This window comes from Gopherus flavomarginatus, chromosome 4, assembly GCF_025201925.1.
Source record: "Gopherus flavomarginatus isolate rGopFla2 chromosome 4, rGopFla2.mat.asm, whole genome shotgun sequence".
NCBI classification, from domain to species: Eukaryota; Metazoa; Chordata; order Testudines; family Testudinidae; genus Gopherus; species Gopherus flavomarginatus.
In genome coordinates this window covers 169204021-169223114 of record NC_066620.1, presented here as the reverse complement: position 1 = coordinate 169223114, position 19094 = coordinate 169204021, and the positions used below count along the sequence as shown (strand labels likewise).

General features: G+C 46.7%; 1 protein-coding gene across 2 annotated transcripts in view; it reads left to right on the top strand.

Annotated features, from left to right (window-relative positions):
• Nucleotides 1-19094, top strand: part of PRIM2 (DNA primase subunit 2) — a 319791-nt gene that overhangs the window by 273839 nt on the left and 26858 nt on the right. The gene's annotated exons all lie outside the window — the stretch shown is intronic.

The following is a 19094-nucleotide window of genomic DNA, read 5'->3' as shown; positions in this document are numbered from 1 at the left end:
TGGCTTTTCTGCATTATTACTTTTGCTAATGTTTTCACCCTGCAGCTAAATGGAGTCAAACTTTTTTTTTCAACTTATTGGCTCATAAATTTACAACATTAGTAATTTTTTATATTGCAGTGGAGACAATAAGGGATTTAGCACTGTTCTCTTTTAAATTTATTTTACTGCAATTTATTATTAAAGATTCTTACTGAAGTTGGCAGTTAATGGCAGCATTATTCTTTTTTTGGGAATTGTTTTTTAATCTTGTCTGAAAGTGTGAAAGTTACAGTGCTGCGTAGTCAATGGAAATTGTGATATGCATTAGTCACTGTGCTATGTAATATAAAATTCTAATAATCCGTTAGTTCCACATATATTTGTTTTAATATTTGACTCATTGTACTTAACTACCTTAATCAATACAAGTACGTTATACTGTTTTGCAAAATCTTACGAAGATTTCAGTACCTTCTTAAAAGGGAGCATTAATAAAATATTGCTGAAAACCTCATGAAACTAAGAGATGTTGAAGGAATAAGAATGTTTTGACATTGGGGAGGTGGTTTCTTGCACTGTTGGGCTGGTTGAGGAGTTGGTTGTGTAAAAGGACAACCAAGTCCCTTCCTGTATGAAGCCAAATGGATCACATAGCTCAGCTGAGAAAGTTCATCAGAGAAGTTTTAAAAAAATGTACTTTAGATGGCCAAAACCTATTTTAAGGCTATAATCAACAGAAAATATTTTTTTCTTCCCTCATAATGTGAAAGATAAGGAATCTGGCATACACAGATAGTTGAACTAGTTAGAGGAAAATTTGAAAGCTTCATTGAAATGTCTGTCTTGGATGCCTGCTGCAGAAACAGTCAGTGTACAGATTAAATAGCAATAGTCTATGGTATTTATGTGTAGGCATACATATCCTTAGCCAGTTCTGGAAGGCCCCAAACTGGTGGTTCTCTCTCACAGGACTATATTTATTTTGTTTTGATTTTATTTTTATTAATCCAGATAAAAGTAAAGTCCCCTAATGAAAGACCTCGCTCTACAAGTTGCAAATCAATAGCCAGATGTCTTTCTGGCCTCAGGCCAGTAAATAACACATTATCTATTTGTCTTAAGCAATGTCAGCTATCAGTGATGCCTTCATTGAGTTTCTTCTCTTTTTATGTGCTTCAGACCTTGGTGCCGGTTGAGATTTTTCCCACGATCATTAGAGACATTGGGAAACAGCCACTTAGTGGACCTTTTACTATGTATTGATATCATAGAATATTAGGGGTGGAAGAGACCTCAGGAGGTAATCTAGTCCAATCCCCTGCTCAAAGCAGGACCATTACCAATTCATCTGGTTGATCTGAGATTATGATCCTATGTACTTGGATGAGGGAGTAGTTTCTTTATATTCATCATAGTTCCTTAGCTCAGGTAAGTTATATTTGTTTCCTAAAGTAGGAATTGGCTTCACTGAGGTAGCATCTCTGAAGCCATTATCACTAACTCCCTCGGAAGTACTATTTTCTGAATAGTAACGATAATTTGCCTTTTTCATCTGTAGATCTCATAGTGCTTTCTGAGCAGAGATAAGTATTCTTATTCCCATTTTATAATTAGGGAAACTGAGATTAAGACAGGTGAAGTCACTTGCTCATATTCACATGGCAGAATAGTGACAGACCCAAAAATAAAAATAATTTCTCCTTAATCTATGTCCAGAGACCTATTCATTGGGTCATGCCATCAGCATTATATTAAAAAAAAAATTATCAGAAGGCTGGTTGTTCCCAGTCTACAGGAGCAATTCTCACACAAAAATAGTTATTAAAATAAATTTGAGCCTAAAATGCCCATGTTTTCTTTTCACTGTAGTTCTTTACATTAATGCAATCTAGTTGTATTATTCTCAAGGTGAGTCTACACAGTTTTTGTACCACTTTAACTATATTTGTTTGAAACTGGTGTCTTTAAAGTGTTACAAGTCTCTAGCATGGATGCAGTTATACTTTTTTATTATATTTGTAATATTTTTCTTTTAAAAGTAAATTTCCAGGAATAGGCTATACTGGTATAAGACATATTTATACTGATATAACTGCATCCACACTAGGGTTTAACTGATTACATTAAAAAAAGCACCACCCTTATTGAACTAGTTAAATTATTAAAAAAACCAAAACCCTCTGTAAACCAAGTCGGTAGGTGGTTCCTACCCATTGCTGGAGTTCAGGGGGTGCGAATGGAGGCTGCAGTCCAAAGAAACAATATTATTTACTAGTCTGAAATTTCAGCTAGAAAAAAATATTTTCTGTTGGGAAGAATAGCAATAGGAAACATTGATTTCTGACAAAAGCAGAGAAGGTAAAATGATTGATGTAAATGTAAAAATAAAATTAAAAACATTTGGGGTAAACTTTCAGAGTTGTGACCAGGGATTTAGCTGCACAATTCACAAAACTTATCAAAGTTGTTCAAACAAGTCCCCCTCTACAGCTTTGAAAATATACCTGTAAGGTACACTTTCCAAGCTGTGTGCAGAAATAGACATATGCATGGGAGTATGTTTCCATAGGCTCAAACCTCAAATGTAAGGGGCTGCTGGTCCACCCTGGTTCCAAGCCCCCACCAGCTAGCTGCAACAGGCAGCTCTTCCTACAAGCAGTGGACAAAGCAGGCGGCTGCCAAATGACGTTAGAAGGGAGCATTGCGCAACTTTAAACGAGCATGTTCCATAACTTATCAGCAACGTAACAACGAAACAACTTTAATGGGATGACTTTAAGTGAGGAGTTACTATATATTAAAATAAATGTATTTCTATATTCTTATAAAACAGTGGTCTCCAAACCGTGGGGTGTGCTACCCTAGGGGTACACGGAGGAACATTCAGGGGGCTCAGTGGGGCCCAGACTAGCTCCTACAGGAGAGTGGAGAGGGAGTGCCACCCAGCTCCACTCTGTTGCCAGCTCTGCTCAAGCCCCACTCCCCCTGCAGCCCTGGCTCAGGGCCAGGACTCTGCTCCTGGCCCTAGCCCCGCCCGCAGCTGGGGCCCCTGGCCTGGCCATAGGTCTGTGATTGTTATTTCCCCTGCTCAATCTTCAGGCCTTTCCTAGCATATATTATTTGCAATCACTATTAATATAACTAGCACCATGGTGGGTGAGGTAGAGTAGAGCAGTATTTGAAGTGAAGTTGGCTGAAATCATATTGGGTGTCGGGGGGGGGGAGGACGCAGGGGATAAGGATGGACAACATGGACAGGGAAAGAGATGACAAAGAAAAAGAGTTCTGAGAAAATATATGAATATATAAGAATAATGTAGAACAAATCTAATCTATTTGAACAGCACAAGGGATAATAATAAAATAAAAAGATTGTATACCATATAGAACCCTAAAAAGCACATTTGGAAATATTTATATCCAATTTAAAACATTTTAAGATAAAAATTTACACCATTTAAATTCTTTTTTCTTAAAGATGTAATCCGTATTCTAAATTTACAAATATTGTGTAACAAAGATAGAGTACTGCTGAGAGAGTCTCTTGATTTAGGAACCTGCCTGCTATAATAAAGTACCATAATACTGAAGGCAGGATTAAAATATAGGTTTTTGCTATTGGTACAGGAATGGGCCGTCTTTGATTTGGAAGTCTTTTTAACTGCCCAGGTGAGACTATTGTTTCTTCTTCGAGTGATTGCTCATGTGTATTCCACAGTAGGTGTGCGTGCTCACCACGTGCACCGGTGTTGGAAGTTTTTCCCTTAGCAGTACCAGTAGTGGAGGAGCCCCACTGCGACCCCTGGAGTGGTGCCTCTATATCACTGCGCACTCCCCACACCCTCAGTTCCTTCTTGCCACCAGTGAAGGTAGTCAGAACTTATACTCCAGCTTTGCTGCAATGTCTTCCTTAGTAGTACAGTCTTCGACTGTTACTAGTTTCTCCAGTTAGTAGCCTGACTCGGGGCATGCCTCGAGCCCCAGACTTCAAGTCGTGTGACTCCTGTTGCAATTCCATGTCCAGAAGCGTTCCACACTCCAAGTGTCTTCGCTGTCTGGGCGAGACTCATATAAGTGAGCTCTGTAAAATTTGCAAGTCCTTCAAACCCTGGACTAAGTGCAAGCTTGAGATTCGACTCTGGGTTCTGCTTATGGAGTCAGCTCTGGCTCCGGCACCAGTGCGCCGACCTGACCCGGCGCCAGGCACCGTGTTCTCAGTACAGAGCGAGACCCCATCCACCAGTTGGCACCGCTCCCCCGCCAAGAAGCAAGGCAAGACCCAGTGGTGCCGTTACAAGGACGGGTGAGGCTGGACCTGAGTTGGGCAGCCCGCGATCCCCTTCAGGACCCAGACCTCCAACTCACACGAAGCGGAGTAGTCCAGCCCCGTCAGCATGTGCCTCCCCGATGATGCGGATTCCGTTGATGCCGGAGGCAGCTCAGGCGGCGCGCGACATCCTCGTCATGCCAGTACCGAGCGGGCCACCCGAGTTGGGGCCCTGGTCCTGAGGAAAGCAACCGCTGGGCGCCCACGATCCCTCACCAGCCAGGTCGCAGGTTGAGGTCCCTGCTCGATCCCCAGGGCCTTCCCGTAGCCTGCGTGACATTTCCACTCCATTGTCCGGGTCACCTCGGAGCGAGTCGCCGGAGTCTTCCTCGGCTCACAGGGGCTGCAGGCGCCAGGACAGAAAGCCTCGATGCTCCTCGTCCAGCCGTAGAGATAGCAGGTCGTGCCGCCATCGGCACCACTGATCTTACCATGGCACACGCCATGCTTGGAGTGCATCCTGACAGTCACCGGCACCAATGTGTCGTAGCTGCGGTCACCAACAGGAGTCCAGGGAGAGCACCTCTGACATCTGTCTCATCGTCATCGAGGTCTAAATCCTGGGGTCAGACCCGACATGGATGGCAACGATCGAGTCGCTCGTACGACACTGTGCGATCCTTGGTCACGTCAGCCTCGGCTCCCAGCCCCCATTCCCCAGGCCGCACCATCCCTCAGGAACATATAACCCTGGTTGGGCCTCAGCCAGCGCAGTGGCAAGGGGCACCATGGCAAGGAGAGTGGTGCCAGTGGGCACTGTGGCCCCAGGCACCTGCACTGTTGGGGCCTCGCTCCATGCCTGGGGCATCCCAAGTGCCCTCGGCGTCTGCACCTCAGCACCGAGACCAGTCATCGGGTGCCGAACCACCAGCACCACACCCGGACATGGAGTGCAACCTACCTTACTACCTGGTGCCCTAATCATGGTACCGGTTGTCTCGTCGGCACTGGACGAGTCCATAGCAGCACTGCTTCCTCCTTCTCAGGAGGACTTCAAAGCTCATCAGGAGCTTCTCCGGCGTGTAGCCACCAACCTCCAGCCCCGGGCGGAGGAGATGGAGGAACCGGCGGACAATTTGTTTAATGTCCTATCCTCCTTGGCACAGGGCTGAGTGGCTCTACCGCTTCACCAAGGGGTAGCCAATATTTTGTTCGCTCTACGGCAAATCCCTGCCTCTCTGCCGCCCATTTCTAAGAAGGCAGAGAGGAAATACTTTGTGCCAACAAGAGGGCATGAGTATCTCTACACTCACCCTGCCCCGAACTCACTGGTGGTGGAATCAGTTAACCTCCTTGAAAGACACAGGCAGCCCGTGCCCACCCCCAAGGACAAGGATGGGAGGAGGCTGGATACTTTTGGAAAAAAGATTTATTCCTCCATGAGTTTCCAGCTCAGGGTGGCAAACCATCAGGCACTCCTGAGCAGGTATGACTTTAACTTGTGGGGGTCTCTGCCTAAATTCGAGCTATCCCTCCCAGAGAAGGACAGGAAAGAATTCCGGGCTCTAGTCGATGAGAGTGCGGCAGCAGTGAAAGCAGCGCTCTGGGCAGCCTCGAATGCGACATTCGATGGCCTCAGCTATCCCTATGCGACGGGCATTGTGGCTTTCACTGTCGGGGCTGTCTGTGGAATCCCAGTCCCTGATGCAAGACCTGCCATTTGATGGCAAAGCATTATTTGTGGACCAAACCGATACGTATCTGCATGGGATGAAAGACTCCTGCACCACCCTGCATACTCTCGGCTTTTATGTTCCACCAGCCAAGGACAAACAGGCTGCAGCCCTTGGCTCCCCCTGTAAGAGGCAGATACGAGCCCCCGCCAAAAAGGCCTAGGCACAAGAGGCGCAGGTCACAGCACCAGTCCCGTTCGGCCCCATGCCCCGGCCCCTTGAAGGGCAAGAGGCAAGGGAAGAGGCGTTTTTGACTCTTTGCAAGTGGCCACCTGGCCTGTTGCCAGGGAAACCCCCCAGTTAATAAAGTTGGTTTCTGGCAACCATTTATCTGCCTTCAGAGTGCATTGGTCCCGTATAACGTCAGACCAGTGGGTCCTCAGTACCATCTCAGAGGGGTACAGGCTGCAGTTTGATGCAACCCCACCTCATCCTCCGCCCCGGGGTATTCCTGGGGACCCAGAACACGCCCTCCTCCTAAATCAGGAGGTGACGTGCCTCCTCGACCTAGGCGCGGTGGAGAGTGTACCTCAGGAATTCCAGGGCAAAGGGTTTTACTCCTGGTATTTCCTGATCCCAAAGGTGGAAGGTGCTCTCAGGCCCATCCTCGATCTACAGAATCTCAGCCAATTTCTGTTTCGCTGCAAATTCCATATGGTGTCACTGGCCTCTATTATTCTGTCCCTGGACCTGGAGGATTGGTTCGCATCCCTGAACCTCCAGGATGTGTACTTCCATATCCACATTTTCAAGGGTCACAGGCGCTTTCTCTGCTTCCTGGTAGGGACAGACCATTACCAGTTTACAGTCCTTCCCTTTGGCCTTTCCACGGCCCCCAGGGTTTTTACCAAATGCATGGCGGTGGTGGCAGTCCACCTCAGGAGGAATGGGCTGCACATCTTCCCCTGCCTGGATGACTGAGTGCTCAATGGCAAGTCTCGGTCCCAGGTGCAAGCGCAGACAGAATTCCTGCTAGATACCTGCACGAGTCTAGACCTAGTGGTGAACAAGAAAAGTCCACATTAGTCCCGGTTCAGCGCATACACTTCATGGGGTGCTGTTAGACTCCCTGATAGCCATGGCCTCCCTCCTCCGGGACAGGTTCGAGACGCTCAAAGGTCTCATCACCTCGGTCATGGCCTTTCCAGTGATGACAACACGGGTGTGCCTTCAAATCCTAGGCCATACGGCAGCATGCACCTCTGTGGTGCGACATGCCAGGCTCAGGATGAGGCCCCTCCAACTCTGACTGGCCTCTCAGTATTCCCAGGCCAGGTGCGACCTGGACAAGGTCGTCACATTGCCACCCAATGTAATAGCTGACCTGCATTGGTGGTCCCTCCCGAGCAAATGCTTCAGGGTATCCCCTTCCGTGAACCCCCTCCCTCACTAGATCTGGTGTCGGACGCGTTGGACCTGGGATGGGGAGCCCATGTGGGGAGCTTCAAAACCCAGGGTAGATGGTTGCCCTCGGAATTGCATCAGCACATATATGTCAGGGAGCTCAGGGTAGTACGCCTGGCATGTGTAGCCTTCAGCCAGCACCTAGGGGGGAAGGTGGTCAGGGTCCTCACGGACAATACGACTGTGTTGTATTATATCAACAGGCAAGGGAGCACGGATTCCATGGCCTTGTGCCAGGAAGCCCAGCTCCTGTGGGAGTTCTGTATAGCCCACAACATCCTTTTGAGGGCTTTTCACCTGCCCGGCAGGCGCAATACACTTATAGATTGCCTAAGCAGGTTCTTCTCCCAACAACACAAGTGGTCTCTAAACAGGGATGTGGCCAGGCAGCTCTTCCTACAGTGGGGCTCTCCCCAGGTAGATCTATTCTTCACCGTCCAGAATCGCCTATGCCCATGATTCTGCTCCAGGGCAGGAGATGGTGAAGGGGCAATATCGGACGCATTCCTAATCCCATGGTCAGGCCGCCTGTTCTGCGCCTTCCCCCGATAGGCAGGGTCCTACAGAAGGTAAAGGCAGACGGGGCTCAGATCTTCCTCATAGCCCCGGATTGGCCCTGTCAACGTTGGTTTGGGACCCTCCTGCGGCTTTTAGTGGCCCCCCCGTGCAGGCTGCTGCTCCGACCAGAACTCCTCTCCCAGGAGGGCGGATGTCTCCTCCGCCCCAACCTGGCCGTGCTCCACTTGACAGCTTGGCTGCTTCGTGGCTGAATGAGGAGGAGGGGAGGTGTTCGGAGGATGTTAGACAAGTCCTGCTCGAGAGCAGGAAACTGTCCATATATCGAACCTACCTGGCCAAATGGTATCAGTTCTCCATGTAGGCGAGGGAGAGGGTTCTTCCCCCTCCTCCGCATCTATCCAGCTCATCCTCGATTACCTCCTGTCCCTTAGGACCCAAGGGCTGATTCCCTCCTCGGTGAGGGTGCACCTGGCAGCCATTTCGACTTTCCACCTCCCGGTGCAAGGCCACTCGGTGTTTTCACACTACATGACCTCCTGGTTCCACAAAGGGCTGGATCGGGCATTCCCTTATGCTAAAGCACTGGCCTTTTACTTAGACCAAACCAGGCCATTCCGTAAATCCCCTCAGCTTTTCATTGCTTATGCCAAGCGCATGAGGGGGCGACCAGTGGATCACCTCATGCATACGCACTTGTTATGACCTGGCAGGGGTTCCCCCGCCTCCTATAGTGAAGGCTCACTCGACGAGCTCAGGCCTTGTCCGCTGCCTGTGTGGCTCACGTCCCTATTCAGGGCATCTGCAGGTTTGCTACATACCTTCTCATCGCACTGTGCGATTGTATCCCAAACGCAGGATGACACCGGCTTTGGTAGGGCAGTGCTCCCCCCTGGTAACCCTTAAACTCCTACCTGCCTCCATCAGGTATAGTTTGGAGTCACCTACTGTGGAATACACATGAGCAATCACTCGAAGAAGAAAGGACAGTTACCTGTTCCGTAACTGGCGTTCTTCGAGATGTCTTGCTCAGGTGTATTCCACATCCCTTCCTCCTTCCCCTCTGTTGGAGTTGTCTGGCATGAAGGAACTGAGGGTGGGGGGAGTGCTTGGCTCCCCTTATAGCACGATATAGAGGCGCCACTCCAGGGGTTGCAGCGGGGCTCCCCCACTGCGGGTACTGCTAAGGGAAAATCTTCCGGCACCGGTGCATGTGAGCACGCACAGCTACTGTGGAATACACCTGAGCAACACATCTCGAAGAACGCCAGTTATGGAACAGGTAACTGTCCTTTATTTTATTAGTTGTAATCCTAAAGGAGGAACAGAGAAGGGAGAGAAGCATGTATGGAAAAAGTATTGGAGATGAATGAACACTACAAAAGGAGAATTCAGGGAAAAGAGAATCAAGAAATCACTTGAAATAAAACATATAAATAGAATATTCCACAATCTTATCGTAAATTGATACATTTTGTACATGTAGACAATCTATAAAGTAAAACAGTTCCAAATGAAAAATTATATTCATATTAAATTCAAAAGAAATTCCAAATGTTAAAGATAGCTAGGAAGATATATATAGTACTTCCTTGTGCCTGTGATATTAATCTAGATTGTGCCTGAGAAATTTTCTTATATTCCCTCCTGAACTGTAGAAGGGAGGGAAACGCTGAAGAAATCTAAGAGTTTAGCCTTGGAGACTGGGGAATCTGACTACTGTCCTTTAAATCTGAACAGCTGTCAACTCAGGAATGGCCAGCGAATTAATAGGAAATATGTTTCCCAGAAATAGCTGAAAATAGAGTTTGGAAAACATCTAATTTCAGATACTTCTAATTTACAAGTATAAAAACATATTAAATTAAAAATAGTATGTTAAAAAACTGGAAGGTTGCAAAGTTAAGCACTCAGACACAGAAATGGCAGAGCTAAGTTTGTTCACACAGTAGACTTTCAGCAGTGGACTTCTGAAACTGGAAAAAAACACTAACATATAAATTATTTTATTTGAAAGTTTAAAATTAGAAAATGACTACCTTCATTTAACAATCTATCCAGAGGTTACTGCAACAAATATATTCACAAATTGACACCTTCTTTTCATTCAGATGTGTACTTGCTTGTCTATTAGATATTTACTGTGTTCTTCACTAGCACTCTCAAAAATTGAGGTTTATGCCTCAGGGGCCTATAAAAGAAACGGGAAAAGTTAAGGGAAAGTTATTCGTAGTGGAACCTCTGTATAGATATTTTTGAAGAGACTCTGATGGAGCAGATGCTCTGGGGATTATTATTGCCCTTTTTAAAGCCTTATTTTTACTTACATAAATGTTACCTTGAATATAAGCAGCCTTGCTTGTTGGCAGTGAATTTTAACCGTTCTGGTGATGGCAAGTTCTGAGGAAGCTATTGCATCACCACAATTGAAAAATAATATCATTTAAAATAGTGCCAACATGTGTGATACTGAAAACCATGAGACCAAATATTGTTTCCTACCAGAAATAGTAATTGAGGAGTATTAATGGGGCATCAACTGTGCCAGAACTGAAAGAATGATTTCATAGACTACTGCTGAGCATTTTGAGGAAACGGTTTAAAGCAGATAGAGAAGTCAGCATAATATTTATGTATATGTTCTATAGAAATGGAACTGTCAGAAATTCATGGTGGTCACTGTAAAATACAAAGTAAATATCAAACAGCAACAGAATGGCACATGCACCATATCAGTAAGTAACCAAAGGTCACAATAAAGTCCTAACAGAGCAGGCTGAGTTATGCTGAGGTGTTTAGAAACTGACCTGAAACTGAACAAAACAATAATATGTTCAAGTATTTTCCAGAAGCTGCACCTCAATCAGGGATCATGCTGGAATGTCTCCTTGCCTCTGCAGGCCTAGTTGTGAATTTTTTGTATATAATTATAAAATCGTTAGTTTGTATAGTTCCCTTAGTGTAGATTTACTGTAGTTGTTAGTCCCAAATGCAACTTAGCCTAGGGATGAGGCATGCCCTGTCCCTGAGCTTCAGACCTTGTGACTGTTGCAAGAAACCCATGCCAGTTAGTGATCCCTGTATAAGCTGTTTGAAGTGTTTAGGGGTATCATGGTATAATTCTCCCACTCTGAACCTTAGCGTCCAAAAGATGGGGTGCCAGCATGAATTCCTCTAAGCTCAATTACCAACTTAGAACCTGTAGCGCTGTCACCAACCAGGAATTCCAGTGCCTGGTACACTCTGGTCCCCCCAAAACCTTGCCCGAGGACCCCCAAGACCCAGACCCTCTGGATCTTAACACAAGGAAAGTAAACCCTTTCCCTCCCCGTTGCCTCTCCCAGGCTTCCCCTCCCTGGGTTACCCTGGAAGATCACTGTGATTCAAACTCCTTGAATCTTGAAACAGAGAGGAAAATGCACCTTCCCCCCTCCTTCTCTCTTCCCCTCCCAGAGTCTCCCTGAGAGAGACATAATCCTAACAGAGAGAGAAATTAGCCTCTCTCTCCCCCTTCCCTCCTTTCTCCCCACCAATTCCCTGGTGAATCCAAACCCAGTCCCCTGGTGTCTCACCAGAATAAAAAAACAATTAGGTTCTTAAACAAGAAAAGCTTTTAATTAAAGAAAGAAAAAACAATAAAAATTATCTTTGTAAATTTAAGATGGAATAGGTACAGGATCTTTTAGCTATAGACACTGGGAATACCCTCCCAGCCTAAGTATTCAAGTACAAATTAAAATTCTTTCAGCAAAATATAAATTTGAATTCCTTCCAGCCAAATACACATTTGCAAATAAAGAAAACAACCATAAGCCTAACTCGCTTTATCTACCTAGTACTCACTATTCTGAACTTATAAGAGCTTAGATTGGAGAGAAACCTGGTTGTACGTCTGGTCCCTCTGAGCCCCCAGAGTAAAACAACAACCAAATTCTAACAGCACACACAAAACTTCCCTCCCTCAAGATTTGAAAGTATCCTGTCCTCTGATTGGTCCTCTGGTCAGGTGACACCCAGGCTCACTGTTCTTGTTAACCCTTTCCAGGCAAAAGAGATATGAAGCACTTTTGTTCTATTAACTCTTACTTATCTGTTTATGACAAGGGGAAGCTCATGTTTGCGACAAGTGTTGTATCCGCAAATTTCAAACTGCGGACCAAAAAGGAATGGGGCATTTATCTCCGAGCACTCCTTATGGAGGCAACCTTTACTCCAGCCTCAGCGCCACCTGAATTGGACTCTGTTCCTAGCACTGTGGTCTCGGTGCGGAGCGTGTTGCCAGCACCGACTGCAGACTGATGCCAATCTCCATCCCAGTCAGGCCCCAACTCCTGCTGAGCGGTTGAGCCTGCTCCAAGAGCTGCCCGCCACCATGGGGACTGGCAGAGGAACTTAGCTGCATAGCGATGTCATCCAGGCTGGAGGCGTGTGCCGCCCATGCTAGGTACGGATGTGCCTCGTTTGAGGGGTAAACTTGTCTTGGTACCTGTACAATGGTCCCCATCAGCGCATCACTGCTTCTCGCCACAGAGGAAGTCCTGTCAGCACTCGCCTGAACAGTGGCACCAGCCTGCAGACATGGGTCGGCTGGCCTCCGGATTTCTTGGCATTGGTTCATGAATTCCAGACAGTGTTTCTTGGGCTTGAGACAGTGATCACCAGTGGGTTGGCACAGAACCCCAGGAGACACAGCAACAGTCTCCAGGGCCCTTGTGCCAAGAGCACCTGAGCCGCTCTCCCAGTACATAGCAGCTCTCCAGAAGGTCAAGAGTTCGGTCCCTGAAGCCCCATCACTGAACTGCCAGTACGAGTCACTGCGAGTGTGTTGACAGTCTGTGACACACTGGTCTACCCGCTCATGTTCCCACACGATGGAACGGCATGGCCCAGGCATCGATCACCAGGGTACCATTGCCCATCTGCTGAACACTGCCACCGGTCACTGGAATCGTGACGCCAACAGCCATTGCCGTCCTACAGATTCTTAGCATCGGTTCAGGGCCAGAGCCAATGGGATCAGAGTTAGACAGGTGGCCTTGGCACCATTCTGGTCCCCCAGACTCATAGACTTTAAGGTCAGAAGGGACCATTATGATCATCTAATCTGACCTCCTGCACAATGCAGGCCACAGACGTGTATCCCTCTCCTCGGGCTCCAACAGCGAGAAGGAGATCCTTCCTGCAAGATAGGGCCACCCATTAGGGGCATTGGTGTTCCCCCCTGGGCCACCAGTAGCCTTCCCCCGGCAACTCTGGAACCGTTGTGGATTTCTCCAACCATCACAGGAGCATAAGCTGGCCTCGGAGGCATCCAACAAATGGCTGGCAGCAGTCTCCTACCCATCCCTGGACTTGAATGTTCAGTCAGAACAGGCTTCTCAGATTCCGGCAGCCTGAGGCTCCCATGGCAGAAGCGGCAGAGCTGGCAGACCTGGCCATACCTGCCTCCTCGTCGTCTTCATCTGACGAGATGATAGAGGGGTCCTCTCACCCGGTTCCCCAGGATGATGCCAAAGGTCACTAGGAGCTCTTAAAGCTCTTGAACTTGGGGCTGGAAGCCAAGAAGCTGGTAGAGCCCTTAAACTCCTTGTTTGATGTACTTAGTGCGGCAGCCCCAGCTAGGGTAGCACTGCTGGTGCATGAGGGAGTGGTGAGAGTCATTAAGGCCCTGTGGCAGACACCTTCCTCGCTGCCCCCCTCTCCAAGTGGGCAGAGCGGAAATACTGTGTCCTCACTAAGGGGTATGAGTATCTTTATACCCACCCCTGCCCCAAGCTCATTGGTTGTGTCGGCAGCATAACAGGCAGGGCCAACCGGGATCGACTCCTAAGAACAAGAAAGGCTAAGAAGCTCAATCTCTTTGGTAGAAAGATTTATTCTACATCCAGTCTCCGGCTGAGAGTGGCCAACCCACAAGGCCTTGCTTGGCCATTATGATTTTAGTACCTAGCAGTCAATGGCCAAGTTCTCAGACACACTGCCAGAGGAACCCAGGAAGGAATTCCTGGTTATCCTAGATGAGAGCAGGGTGGTAGCCAGGGCATCCCTCAGATGCAGCAGACTCTGCAGCCTGAACCATGGCCTTGGCAATTTCAATGAGGTGGGTGTCTTGGTTGCAGTCATTGGGCCTTTTTGGTTGGCAGAGGTTCAACAGACTATCTAGGACCTCTCATTCGATGGTCTGGCACTTTTTTCGGAACAGACAGACAGTAAATTTCACAACCTGAAAGACTTGCGGCTACCTTGTGCACCCTGGGCCTGTACATGCCGGGGCTGGCAAGGAAGCAGTTTAAGCTGCAATGGGCCTATCGGTTCGGGAGCCAACCTCAGTCAGAACCCTTCCATAGGAAGGACAAGGGCTATAAATGCCATCAAGGCCTTCAGCCGGCATTGTCTGCTTACTGGAGCTCCACCCATAACCAACCAGTGGTAAGCAGGTATTTTGAGGGTTGTGCTCGATGGCGACCTTCCAGCCTCTGTTCTAGATCCTGCTCCCCTGTTACTTTCCCTGTTCCCCTTGCTCCCTGCCTGGGCCTCTATAAAATCAGATGCATGGGTTCTCAACACAGTAGCAGAGGGATATACCCTCCAGTTTATTTCTCTCCCCTCCTTCCATCCCTCCTCCCTGTCCCTCTTTAGAGACCCTTCTCACGAGCATCTGAGAAGGGCAAGACTTTCTCCGGGTGGGAACCATGGAAGAATCTCGCTACATTTAAGGGGCAAGAGGTTTTACTCCTGCTATTTTTTGATCCCAAAGGCCAAATGGGGTCTATGGCCCATCCTCGACCTGCGAAACCTCAACAAGTATCTCAAGAAGTTGAAATTACGCATAGTCTCTCTGGCCTCCATAATTTCTTCCCTGGATTTGGGAGACTGGTATACCGCCCTTGATTTGAAAGATGTTTACTTTCACATATTGGTATTCCATGCTCAGAGAGAGTTCCCACGTTTCATAGTTGGGACCACCCACTACCAATTTGTGGAGCTCCCGTTTGGCTTGGCAACAGCGCCAAGAGTGGTTACGAATTGCATGTCAATGGTGGTGGCCTGCATCAGGCATTAGAGTATCCAGATTTACCCGTACCTCAACAACTGGCTCATCCAGAGCCGCTCCAGGGCCCAAGTCCAATGCAGCGTCAAAATGCCGCACGCCACTTATCGGGCTCTAGGCCTGCAGATAAACAAACAAATGTCAACGTTCGTCCCAATCCAATGGATAGAGTTTATTAGGTTGGTACTTGACGCTACATGAGCCAGAGTATTTCTGCCACAAGCCAAGTTCAGGGCAATGTCACATCTAATTGCCAGCGTCACTGCACATCTGCTCAGTGTGGCCCAGGTCTGTCTCAAACTATTGGGTTACATGCCATGCGAGGCTCAGACGGCGCCCCCCTCAAATGTGGCTAGTGACAGTCTACTCCCCGGCCAGACATCACCTGGACAAGGTCATCACGGTCCCTCTGAAGGTACTTACCTCTCTGCAATGGTGGAACACCCGAGGTTGGTGCTGGAAGGAGTGCCGTTTGAGAGTCCATGACCCACGGACTCCCTATCATCGTATGCATTCGACCTCAGTTTGGGGAGCACATATCAGTACACTGCGGACTCAAGGGACATGGTCTCGAGAGGAGCTCGCATTACATATAAATGTAAGGGAGCTCAGGACCATCTGTCTAGCCTGCAGTGTCTTCCTTCCCCAGCGGTCTGGTTGGGTAGTGCAGGTGTTGATGGACTTTTTATGTGTCCAAGTGGCCTCGACTTTCTGTGCCCACAGGCAGGGCACGCGCACTCGTCGGCTCTCTGCCAGGAAGCCCTCTGCCTATGCGACTTTTGCATTCAGCATGTGATCCACCTGGAAGCCTCGCATCTCCTTGGTGTCCAGAACACGCAGGCGGATCTCCTCAGCAGGTTCTTTTTCTCTGATCATGAGTAGTAGCTCCATTCAGTGGTCATCAAGGCGCTCTTGACAGGGTCAAGTGGGGGTCTTCCCAAGTGGACCTATTCGTCACCAGACAGAACAGAAAGTTTCATCAGTTCCATTCTCTCCAAGGCCTCAGCAGAAGTTCCCTTTCCGATTATTTTCTCCTGGCTTCTTGCTCCCTTCCCCATCTATCGTGGAAGGTAGCTTTTCTTGTAGCCACTGTATACAATATTCTACACGGACAAGGTCCAGCTGCGGCCCCATCCAGCTTTCCTGCCAAAGATGGTATCACATTTCCATGTGAAGCAGGATATCTTCCTCCCGATGTTCTATCCAGAGCAGTGGTGGACAACCTGTGGCCCATCAGGGTAATCTGCTGACAGGCTACAAGAGTTTGTTTACATTGACCATCCGCAAGCACAGCCGCTTGCAGCTCCCAGTGGCTGTGGTTCACCATTCCCAGCCAATGGGAGCTGTGGGCGGTCGTGCCTGCGAATGGTTGAAGTAAACAAACTGTTTCATGGCCCATCAGCGATTTACCCTGACGGGCTGCAGGTTGCCCACCACTGGTCCAAAGCCTCACTCAACCAATTAGGAGAGGTGGCTGCACACTCTGGATGTCCAGCACGCCCTGACATTCTACCCGGAGCGCACCAAACCCTTCCATGAGTCGACCCAGCTCTTTAGCACAACAGTTGACTGGATGAAAGGTCTTCTGATGTCCTCTCAAAAGATTTTTGAATGGGATCACCCCTGCATCAGTACTTGTTACAAGCTGGTGCAGGCTGTGCCTCCACTGATAGTGAAAACTCACTCGACTTTGGCTGCCTTCCTGGCACATGTCCCTGTCCAGGACACCTGCAGGGCTGTGACATGGTCTTCAGTACACACATTCACAACACATTACACCATCTCCCAGTAAGCCAGAGATGATACTGGATTTGGCAGAACTGCAATAAACATATCCATGAACTCCTACCCACCTCTTATGGTACTGCTTGGGAGTCACCTACAATGGAATGGATGTGAGCAACCATTTGAAGAAGAAAAGACAGTTACCTTTTCCGTAACTGGTGGTATTTGAGATATGTTGCTCATGTCCTTTTTATGACCCATCCTCCTTCCCCACTGTCGGAGTTTCCGGCAAGAAGAAATTGAGGGTTGGGGGAGCCGGCGGCACCCCTTATATCGGTGCATACGTGCTCCACTCCAGAGGGGCCAGAGCCGATCCCCTACAGATACCACTGAGGGAAAAACTTCCAGCACTGGTACATGTGGTGAGCACCCACACCTACAGTGGAATGGACATAAGCAAGATATCTCGAAGAACACCAGTTACGAAAAGTTAACTGTCTTTTCCTGAGATGAACAAATTAGATTTAGATATTTCTTCTTTACTAATTACTTCATTAGAGATTAAAAGGCATAATGGGCTATAAGGGAAAAATTCAGATAAATACATTTATTTACATGTCTAACAAAATTATGAGCTAAATAGATACAGCACAAAACTTTAAAATAAGTACTAACCCATGTTTTCAAGAGTAATTACCAAAATATATTTCAGAAATAACACTTGAACAATAGCTAAATGTTTTTAAATGTCAAAACTACTAAACTTTACGTCCTTACATGAATACTTATTTCTTTACATAGATTTCAGTGCTAGGAAATATTCTTATCAAGCCTTTGTTCTTTAGGAACTAGTAGATTGCTCCATCTGTATCCTATCATAATCAGCACTTGGAACTATTAACTTCCAATTTTTAGGTTATAACAACTCAGAGCAGATTTCAGCCCAGGTGTGGCTTTAGAGGCAGTGTAACCTAGTAGATGAATCACTGGACTGAGACTCAGAAACCCACCTTCAGTTCCAGGATCTGCCCCTCGCTGACTAGCTGTGTGGCCTTCAGCAGGTCACTTTACTTCTGTGTTTCAGTTTCCTCATCTGTAAAATGAAGACAATGATACTGACCTCTTTTGTTAAAGCTCTTGAGTTCTAAGGATGAAACACAGAATATAAGAATCTTACATGATTATTCATACAAATATTTACCTGTTGAGAATCCCCTCTAAAATATCCATTTTATGCTTTCCATCCTTGGTTGTCATGAAGTGGGTGTTTTGTCATCCATGTCACCTTCTAGAGCACAAATTGTATGTTCAAAACACACAAACCCAAAGACCCCCTCAACCTAATTAAATGACACCTATACAGATTTTAGGGAGAGTGTTCTATGTTCATCGTAACTTTTAATGACTAACACTAAATATACCGTGGTTACTTTTGACTCCCTTAAGTTTTTAGTTCAGAGGTACAGGCAGAATTTTTTGGATGCTGTTTTTAATTTTAAAATTAGCTATGGACACTAATACAATGGTTAACCATGATAGCCTTTTACTTTCATTTTGTAGAAATAATAGGGAAAAATAAGATAAATTGTGTTTGAACTGTTTTGGACAATGTTTCTTCTTTGTTTTTCACTTTTTAAAAATCTTATTTTATTTTATTTTATTTAGAATCTATTTCCTGCAAGATGTCGGATACATAGCTAGTCCCTATTTTCAGGCCCTATTGATTAGCTAGCTTGGGCCTTCATCTTTTTACACTAGATTTAAAAGAAAGTGACAGGAAGCTTAGAAATTTAATCAGTAAGGCTGTAACAGAGAAACAGTGCAGTTATGCACTTTCTTGGCAGTGTGCAGTTGTTTAAACTATTCTGCAAATGTAATTTATTTGTATATTGGTCAATAATTATAATGCAGCATCCAGTAATGAGGGAAGCAGGGATTGAAGCCTGAATTTACTGCAGTGACACAGAAAGGTTAACCATTGAAAAAAGGGCTCAAAATTAACATTTTTTCAGGAATTCTTTTCCTCTACTGAGGTTATCTCTTAATTCCAGCAGCTTTGTCTGTTTGATAAGCAGAGAGAGTACACATTTTGATTATTTAAGGGAAGGAGATGGTTATGCAGCTTTAAAAATTTCAACTGATATTGCTTTCCGCTGATAAGAATGCAGCACAGAAGAGATTACATGAAGTAGAACTGGGAAGCAAATTGTATTTACAAAAGATAGGATGATGCTCCTAATAGGTGTTCAAAGCAGACTCTTCACTCGCATATTCTGTGGAATTTTACTAGAAATAACTTCATTTCAAAAAAGGACAAATATGATTGAAGGTAAAAGCATTCCCCTCTTACAAATACTTTTCTAAAGGCTTTACACTGAATTTTCTTGATGGGAGCACAGCAGTATTTTATGTTGCG